The sequence below is a fragment of the Odocoileus virginianus genome, chromosome 34 (assembly GCF_023699985.2).
Source record: "Odocoileus virginianus isolate 20LAN1187 ecotype Illinois chromosome 34, Ovbor_1.2, whole genome shotgun sequence".
Lineage (NCBI taxonomy): Eukaryota > Metazoa > Chordata > Mammalia > Artiodactyla > Cervidae > Odocoileus > Odocoileus virginianus.
Window position 1 is genome coordinate 12,804,491 of NC_069707.1, and position 9,621 is coordinate 12,814,111.

A 9,621-nucleotide genomic window follows, 5' to 3' on the forward strand; every position below is an offset into this window, starting at 1 on the left:
CTGCGGAGGTACTTATACACCTGAGGATTAGCCCAGGTTCCCCAGAGCAGCGGTGCCTGGGCTGTTGTCTAAAGGGGAATGAATGACATCCCAACCCTGTGAGTCTAACAACTGGCTTCATGGCTGAAAGGTCCTGTGTGCGATTGCCTTTCCTATTCTTGTGATATGTTATTTTGTTGTTGTTAATCTCTGAGGAATGCTATCAGTTGCAGAGTAATAGAAAAACCCATCTTACTTTTCCTTCTTTACTGCTAGCTAGTTTCCTTTTGTGTAAATACATCTTTCCAAACAAAGGCCAGTTCTGTTCTGGCCAGAGAATGTTAGTTCTGCTCAGACAAATGCATAACAGAGGCTTGAAAGTATCTTCCATCTCAGCAGCAGAGTCTTGATAAAACACTCGTGCCTGGTTTGTGGTTGTTGCCTATTCCTCAAGCCTCCTGTTGATTCATTTAACTCCTCATATTCTTCCAATAAACTATACTTAAGCCAGAATCATATTTTGCTGCTCAAAACTAAGTAGTTTTGTTAGAAACAACTCTTCAATTGGAAGTTTGAATTGCATCAATTTATACAAACCCCTTACTATCCATACTGAGCTTTTATCACATGAATATAAATTGTATGTCATTAAATATTGTGCTCTGTGAATTTTCCTGGATTCAAAATTATTTTTTAAATAGCTTGGTCATCTGGTAGTAACATAAATATAGAGGATACCTTCAGGCACTAATATCTTGGATGAAGTTGGGCAGGGGAAAATGAAGTCAAGTTTTTTAGAGGCTTCAAGCATAGGACAAAATTTGCATTCTGGGGTAGAGAACAATTATTTTTGACTTTATTTAGGTCTTCAAATTCTTCTCATTATAGTTAGTTAAATCAACTGCATTGCCAGTTTATAAGATTTGGGAGAAAGAACTGACATAGAATTATTTAAGTTTACAAAACTAGTAATTATTCTCTATGGTATTTTAGCATGTGACATTTAATTTCCTTGCTTAATAATCTAATATTCTTTGCTCATTGGCTGCATTTTGATATGTTCTATTTAGCTATCCTAAGGGCACTACTGAATGAAATAAAATTAAATTGGAAATTCATGATTTCTCAGCAGTACACAGCTCTTCTCTATTCTTCATGTATCTTGGGGCTTCAACTCAACGCAGACATTGGCTGATATATTTCAATGAATAATTGTATGTGTACAAATGGACACCAAAATGAAACTGTTAAAGACACTCTCCACTCCTGATGACTAATCTTTGAAAGAAATTGCTTTAAAAGAGGAAGATGTGGCTACCTAAAATGTCTCTGGATTTTGAGTAGTCTAAGATACATTCATATGCGATTTTCTCTGGTGCCTCAATTATGGATATGTGATGGAGAATCAAAAGGTTCTAGACTTTGAAGGGATCTCCTATGGAAATAGTCATACAATACATTGTTCTAGTTTCCGTTAAGTTTTACTTAAAAGATTGGTATAGTTAGGTGGTTGTTTTGGTCACGAAAGAGCTCTGATAATTGGTTTTAAATCTTAAATTATTTGTAATTATTCTAAAGTGTTTCCGTGACAATTAAGCTCAATTCAATTTAAAATTTTTGTTACTGAGAAGCTACTATATTTCTGAAAATACTTTAGTCATTACAGTCTGTGTGTATGGGTTCAAAGAAGAAGGGATTCAAAAATGTGTAACTTCTCACTTCAGTCTGAAGGCTACTTTAATTCTGTTTCTTATGTATTGAATTCCAGACAGTTTTAAATTTCTCAAATTTTAAAAAGACTTTATGTAAAGGCAATATTTATCAATGCTCTGTGAATTGATAGTAGTTCAGCTTGAAATTTCAAGTAGTTCAGCTTGAAAATACTTAAAATGACATTGGACAGATTTGATATCTTTTACAGTATTTGCTAGCCTTTAGGTTAATCCTCTGTATGTATAAACACATTCGCTTTTTAAATGTTCAGGATGAATATGGTCCAGATTATATGCCTAATCTGAGCTTCTCTGGCTGCTCAGATGGTAGAAAATCTGCCTGCAATGTGGAAAACTCAGGTTCGATCCCTGGGTCAGGAAGATCCCCTGGAGAAGGGCATGGCAACCCACTCCAGTATTCTTGCCTGGAGAATCCCATGGATGGAGGAGCCTGGCGGGCTACAGTCCAGGGGTGGCAAAGAGTTGGACATGACTGAGCGACTAATACATATCACATTCCTCGAATAGGCAGTTCACTTCCTTTTCTGTTAATGCTATCAGATAATCTGTGCTAGTTTGGTTGAGCATTGAATTCTAGGTTTAAAACAGTTTAATTGCAGAATTTTGGAGATAGAATCTTATTGTCTTCTACTTCCGATTGTGGCTGATGACATTTTGATAACTTATTGTTTTGTTGAACTCTCTTTTACCCTGGAATTCTAAACTTTTCTGCTTTATTCCTGCAATTCTTAAAATTTTATCATGGTATGGGTTTTATTTACTTATTCATTTTTAGTGAAATCTCCTTGGCACTCTCAGAGGGTTCATCTAAAGAATCCAGTTTTCTTTAGCTACAATAAAAAAAATATAAGTTTTCTATCTTTTCTATAATTACAATGTCTCTTTATGGTCTAAAAATGTGGTCTAAGAAGGTCTTTAAGATGGACCACTTCTTGGAATTTGCATTGTCAAGACATTGTACCCTATGTTATCTTTCACATTGCTTTTTAACTTGTGATAAATTCGTGTGCCATTTTTCTGTAATTTCAACATTCTCCTTTCTAAAGCCTCTATCTTAAGAATTAAACTCAGGGCTAATACTCTTGTACCTGCTGAGAGCCCAGCTGAACTGAATCAATCAACACTTCAGTTAATCAAATTTGATCACCGCAAGACTAACTCCACATCTTCGGGCTTGTTTTATTCTGGTTTAGATTTTTTCTGGAGTTACTTATGATCCTACAGTAGTCATGGTCTCTATCTTTTATTACTTGATCTTCTATCAAGTCAATTTAATGTTTCCTTGTACAGGACTTCTTAAAATTTTAGGCTTTCTAATGGCACCATTTCTTATATTCTAAGTTGTAAAACATTTATCTTTTTCAAAATATCGTTTCTGTATTTGGGGACAATTTCTGCCAAATCTTTGTAAGAAGAGGCCCCAATAGATGTGTTCTGTTTGTTATTTGGAGTGAACCTCAGTTTAATCGTATATTACCCTACAAATTAGGTGTTAGTATTCTCATTTGATAGAAAACTAGCGACAAAGTCCAGACCTAGAACTTTTGGACATCTCATTATATATTTTGTAATTAAGCTGTCTTTTTTTAGACATTGCACTAGTTCATTTAGACATTTGCACTAGATATTGCAAAGAACTAGAAGGTTCTTTGCTTGTGTATCATTGAATAATCTTCTAGCTAAATGATAATGAAAGGGAGTTGATGGAAGAATATAAGGTAGCCTGAAGAATCAGAGGAACAAAATTAAGATCCAGTCTCTAAAAGGAAAGATAAGAAAAGTGCAGGGGTTTATGTGCTCAGTCACTAAGTCCTGTACAACTCTTGGAGACACCATGGACTTTAGGCCACCAGGTTCCTTTGTCCGTGGGATTCTCTAGGCAAGAATACTGGAGTGGGTTGCCATTTTCTTCACCAGGGGATTTTCTTGACCCAGGAAAGGAATGTTTGTCTTCTGCATTGGCAGGCAGATTCTTCTGCCACCAGCTAATTGACAGTCTTAGTAGAATGTTTTAACTGAGAAGAAAAGACATCTGTTCTTTACAGATTCTGTATTATTTTGCTAAAGATGCAAATTCCAGGGAGACAGATTCTGATTGACTTAATTTGGTTTGAGGGTACCATCTAACCATCTGCAGGGGAGTGTTGTGCCTGTCTGCCAAGACTGATTCCTGATTCAAGTTGGGAGCAAGCAGAGCATCAAAGAAAAAATCAGGATGGTATTATCAGAAGAGGGAATTGATGCTGGGTAGGCGAAAGCAACAGATGCTCACTACATACATAAACCCCTTGAAGTCCTGGGCTCGCTTAATTACTTAACATGCATTCTCAGAACTAGGGCTGTTATTGACATACACTGAGTAAATCAGTAATCACTGAACAAGGCTGTCCTAATTTGTAGAGTCATGTACTGTCTTACTGCACTTATCCTTATTCCTGTTTCCTACTATTATCTCACTCCTTTCTATTGAAGTGAAGTGAAGTGAAGTGAAGTGAAGTCGCTCAGTCGTGTCCAACTCTTTGCTACCCCATGGACTGTAGCCCACCAGGCTCCTCATTCCATGGAATTCTCCAGCAAGAATATTGGAGTGGGTTGCCATTTCCTTCTCCAGGGGATCTTCCCAACCCAGGGATTGAACCCAGGTCCCCTGCATTGTAGGCAGAGACCATCTGAGCTACCACCCAATCTTTTTGGCACCAGGGACTGGTTTCATGGAAGAAAATATTTCCACAGGTATGATGGAGAATGGTTTCCTGATAACTCATGTGCACTAAGTTTTTGTGCAGTTTATTTCTATTATTATTAAATTGCAATAATGCAGTAACGTGAGTGATGTGAGTGGACTTAAATACGGATGAAGCTTCACTTTCCTGCATCCTGCTCACCTCCTGCTATGTGAGCCAGTTCCTGAAAGGCCATAGACCAGTACCTGTCTGTGGCCTGGGAGTTGGGGACTCCTGCTTTATATGACGGGTCAAGATTGCTTTCTTGGACTATTAAGCAATATTCAGCTAAGATTTTAACTCTGCTTTCCCATTTATGTTGAAGATGGTGACAGAATAAATGATGTAGCAAGGTAGCTCATAAAGCAAAATTTCTGTAATTAAGACTATTTCTGGAAAGGTCAATCTAAAATAGAGATGTCTGTCTTATGGACTATTTTCATTCTAAATATCTACTGTAATTAGAAAGAGTACCGGTAAGAAACTCTTGCCAAATAGAATCTTTTAAGGTCACTTTTAATTGGAGATGTTTTTGTAGTTAGCATATTCTAAATAGAGCTGCTAAAGTCCCAAGGACATTTAGCCACTTTATTCTTTAAGGAAAGGCACATACCCTATAATATCACTATTAATTTGATTTAAAAATTTTTTTCCAGAATTTACGCATAAATTTCTGTGTCAGGTTGAATTATCATGAATTTTAGTTGATCTTTTCTGACTAGATGCATTTATACCATACTGAACAGGAATTATGCACAACATAAATAAATAAATGGAATAATGTAGCAAATAAATAATGAACATTTACTGTGTATTAGACACTCTTCTAACATTGAAGATGGTATAATAGTTAATATTATGACATAATCTGACTTCATGGACATTAGAGTTTAAGGGGAAACTATTTCTCTACACAATTTTCTTCTAGAATTTAGAGTTTGATGCTACTAAATAAATTGTTTTTTTATCTTTAGAAACTATTCTATTACATAAAAAGAAGTCTACATGTTATTAGCAGCATAAAATGTTAAACTATCTCTATACCAACCAGTCCAATATATCTTTCTACATTTATGGAAATGTTCTTTCGGATGTGTTGCTTAATAACATAATCACTAGCCAAACGTGGCCACTGAACATGGGAAATGTAGCTAGTGCAAGAAGAGTTGAATTTTAAATTTTACTTAATTTTAATTGGTTTAAATTTAAATAGCCACAAGACTAGTGACCACTATATTGGACAGAACAGTTTCATATATTTACTATAACCTGGTCCTTGACAATGCATTCACAAAACAAAATTTGCTAGTCTCAACTTTGTCACACATGTTTATAAAGCCATGAATGATATATACAGTTTTAGTTTTCAGAGAGACCCACCCATTTTAGCTAAGTGAAAGATGTCTGCATCATGCTTGATTGGGTTTGGGAAAATACTACTTTACTTTTGGAATTCCTCTGCCTCCCATACATATGAAGTGAACCCAATAAAATAAATGTGATAATTTTAAGAATTATTTTTTATTAACTGATAATTATGTACTTTTTGTTTCCTAATTATTTATGTGGATCCAAAGAAAATCTAAGGATTTTCTATCACTACTCAAATATATCCATCAATCTGAATTCCTCCCTTATATTGTGGATATCTGTATCTTTATTTTTTATTTTTTTTACGCTAGGTGGTTTATTTTATTTGTTCAAGGACTCATCTTGCAGGCTTTAATAGCAAGCATGGGCTTTGATTCTGGGAGCCTAGATTCACAGACTTAGGAAGACAGAAGCGAACTGTGCTCCATGTACACGGACGCAAACTAAAGGCTTGTGGTTAATCAAACTGTAGTTTTAAGTTTCTACAGCCTCGCAGCCAGAAGTCACAGGTCCTTTAGGTTCTTTTGGATGCCCCAGAGGGTATCTGCACTCTTCTTAAGTTGGGCAACCTCTTCATCCTTCAGCTTCTGGTTGATAACACTGGTTAACCCTTGAGCATTCAGGATACATGGAAGACTCAGGAAGACTTCATTCTCAATGCCATACATGCCCTTCACCATTGTTGACACTGGGTGAATCCTGGATAGATTTTTCAACATGGATTCCATAAGATCAGCCACACTTAATCCAATAGCCCAGTTGGTATATCCCTTTAGCTTGATGACTTCATAGGCACTCTCAACCACCATCTTATGCACTTCCTTCCAATTTTCACTATCATTGTCTGTTCCCATTTCTGGATTCAGTTCCTGGAGAGAAACGCCTGCCACATTCACTCCACTCCGCACAGCCACGCTTGAGTCGCCATGTTCTCCCAAAATCCTTCCGTGGCAGCTGCTGGGATGAATGCCAAGTTTTTCAGCCATAAGATAGTGAAATCTAGCAGAATCCAGATTACATCCACTCCCAATCACACGGTGTTTGGGTGATCCACTTAGTTTCCAGGTAACATAGGTGAGAATATCCACTGGGTTGGAAACCACAATGATGATGCTGTCAGGACTGTACTTGACGATCTGAGGATGATGAATGAAGACGTTAACGTTCCTTTGCACCAAATTCAGGTGACTCTCCCCCTCTTGCTGGCGAACTCCTGCAGTTACCACCATGATCTTGGAACTGGCAGTGACAGAGTACTCTTTGTCTGACACAATTTTTGGTGTCTGAAGGAATAAGCTCCCATGCTGCAGGTCCATCATTTCTCCCTTGAGTTTATCTTCCAAAACATCCATGAGAGCAAGCTCATCAGTTAGAGACTTTCCCAGAATGCTGATGGCACATGCCATACCAACTTGTCCAACACCCACTACAATGATCTTATTGTTTGGGATAGTTCCCTCTTCTTCCGCAACTGGTGCAATCAGTTTGTCCTTAAGAGTGGCCATTGTGCCCAGGGGAAAGAAGTTCTCCAGACAGTGGTGAGGGCTGCACAAAGAAGACGAGGTCAGCAGCGTGCGTCTCTGCATCTTTATTTTTTATTAATTTGATTTCTTCCTTAAATAGCTTTCATCTGACAACCTACGACTCTTCTTTTGACAGCATTTGAGATTTTTGGACTAATACATTATTACATGCAGTGAAAACTTTCATATCTTTAAAAAAATCTATTTAATTGAAATTAATTAAACTTTATCTCTACTTAGTATTTGAATTTTAAGATACTTATACATGAAAACACACATACACACACAAATACACATGCAGGTGTGATATTTCACTCCTGAAACATAATACCTGTTTGCCTAAGAATATAGGAATGCTTAGTGACGGTTTGCCACTTATTGCTAAACAAACCCACTCTTAGTATTTGAAATACTAACTCTAATTCTGTTGCTTAAAATTTAGCAGTGTCAAATCACTTGGTTTCCACAAACACAAAAAGATGATGTAATGCACAAATGTTATCTGCACTTTATGTAGCTTTCCACTTATTTCTTTTTTCCTTGGTAAATATTTAGGAGAGATTACCTGTACATATTGTTAGTTGCTCAGTCATGTCTGACTCTTTGTGACCCATGGACTGTAGACCTCCAGGCTCCTCTGTCCATGGGATTCTCCAGGCAAGGATACTAGAGTGGGCTGCCCTTTCCTCCTCCAGGGGATCTTCCTGACCCAGGGATTGAACCCAGGTGTCTGGCATTGCAGGCAGTTTCTTCACCCTCTGAGCCACCAGGGAAGCCCATCTGTACATAAGATAGGATGTTTAAAAAATTGTCTATACATACTTTTTCTATTTTTCCTTTCCTTCTCTCCATCTCCCTTTCTGTCTCCATGTTTCTCTTACTCATATGTGCACATATAAGCTTATTGTAAGGCTTTATAGATCTAGATTTTAGTGAAATAAAAATGAATTCATGTCTTCTAAGGCAAAAGGAGTTAGCATCAAATATGATGCTATATCAAATGATGCAAAATAAAGTATGTTTTGTCATAAAATGAAACAGAATAATAAATACAACTTGAAATATTTAGAATTACTATGAGATTAAATCTAAGTAATGTATGTCTAAGTAATGTATAGTTCAAAATAATTTTGTTCCTTTAATTTTTAATTTCTTTTCAGTAAAAAAAATTCTGGATAAATGTTATTTATTTTTGTAAGCTCTACTTCTCCTCACTGTTTTCAACTTTATTACGCATTCAGTAATATATGGAAATGATCAAACTTCTTGGAATTATGAGCTACAGAGCTGACAAAGCTCTAAGCATCATCTCATTATACATAAGAAAATTGAGATGTAGGGAGATTAAGTAACTTGATTGAAATCTTATATTAAAAATAAGACAAATTTCCAGGTGTTAAGAATTTCATTCTATGTCTCTTCATGAGAGATGTATATTAAAAACCTTAATGCATGATTTTCCAACTTTTTGGCTTCTAACCTATAGTGTGTTTTATAATTTTCTTTGAGTTGATAAACTAAATATGTTTTAAAATTTAGCTTGGTTATTTTCTCTTGACCTTCCCAATATTATTAATAGTTAATCTAAAACAACATAAACACTGAAAAACAAGCAATGATTATGACTAGGGGAAAAGCAGTTTAATTTTATAGACTTTTTGGATTTGGGGGTCTTAAGGGGTTTGGTTGTGATATTTAAGGAACTGAAAAGAAAATGTAATAATTTGTCTATAGCTTTCAGTTCCTGAGAGTCACACATTTTCAGCAGCAATTATACTATGTAATTGAAAGTACAGGCAAATCAATCAATTATCCCATGTGAAAAGACAGCTTGAAGAGCGAGGCACAAATAATTTGACTTTGCAGTCAAATACTAAGAGTGTTCAAGAAATGTAGATGGTTCACTTGTGAACAGATCAGAAAAAAATGAGATCTAAAGGACTGTTATTATACTATTTCTCATTCTGCCTTTAGAAAAGATAATCACGCAGGTTATTTATGGGACAGTGCTAACCACACTAAGACCGGCTGGGAAACAGATGCGACGGAATGCACTGATTCCTGGTGTGTTTCAAGGTTAATGGCCACACATGGCAATTTGGCCTCTGTTATAATCATGATATGATTAGAGATCAAGATATTTGGCCTTGCCACCAACTAGGAGATCCTGCCTGAACAATCAAGTACAACACAGTCTTAATGTCAGACATCTGACAGTTGGTGACATGAAATATTTAGAAGGGGGCTTGACATGTATTTGTCTGAAGTCTCTGCCTCACTGGTGAGTAGGCC

At 36.3% G+C, this 9,621-nt stretch overlaps 1 pseudogene; it reads right to left on the minus strand.

The window, feature by feature from the left end:
- Positions 1–6,093: 6,093 nt before the first annotated feature.
- On the minus strand, positions 6,094–7,322 carry LOC110148335 (L-lactate dehydrogenase B chain pseudogene; annotated as a pseudogene).
- Between the last annotated feature and the right edge of the window lie 2,299 nt (positions 7,323–9,621).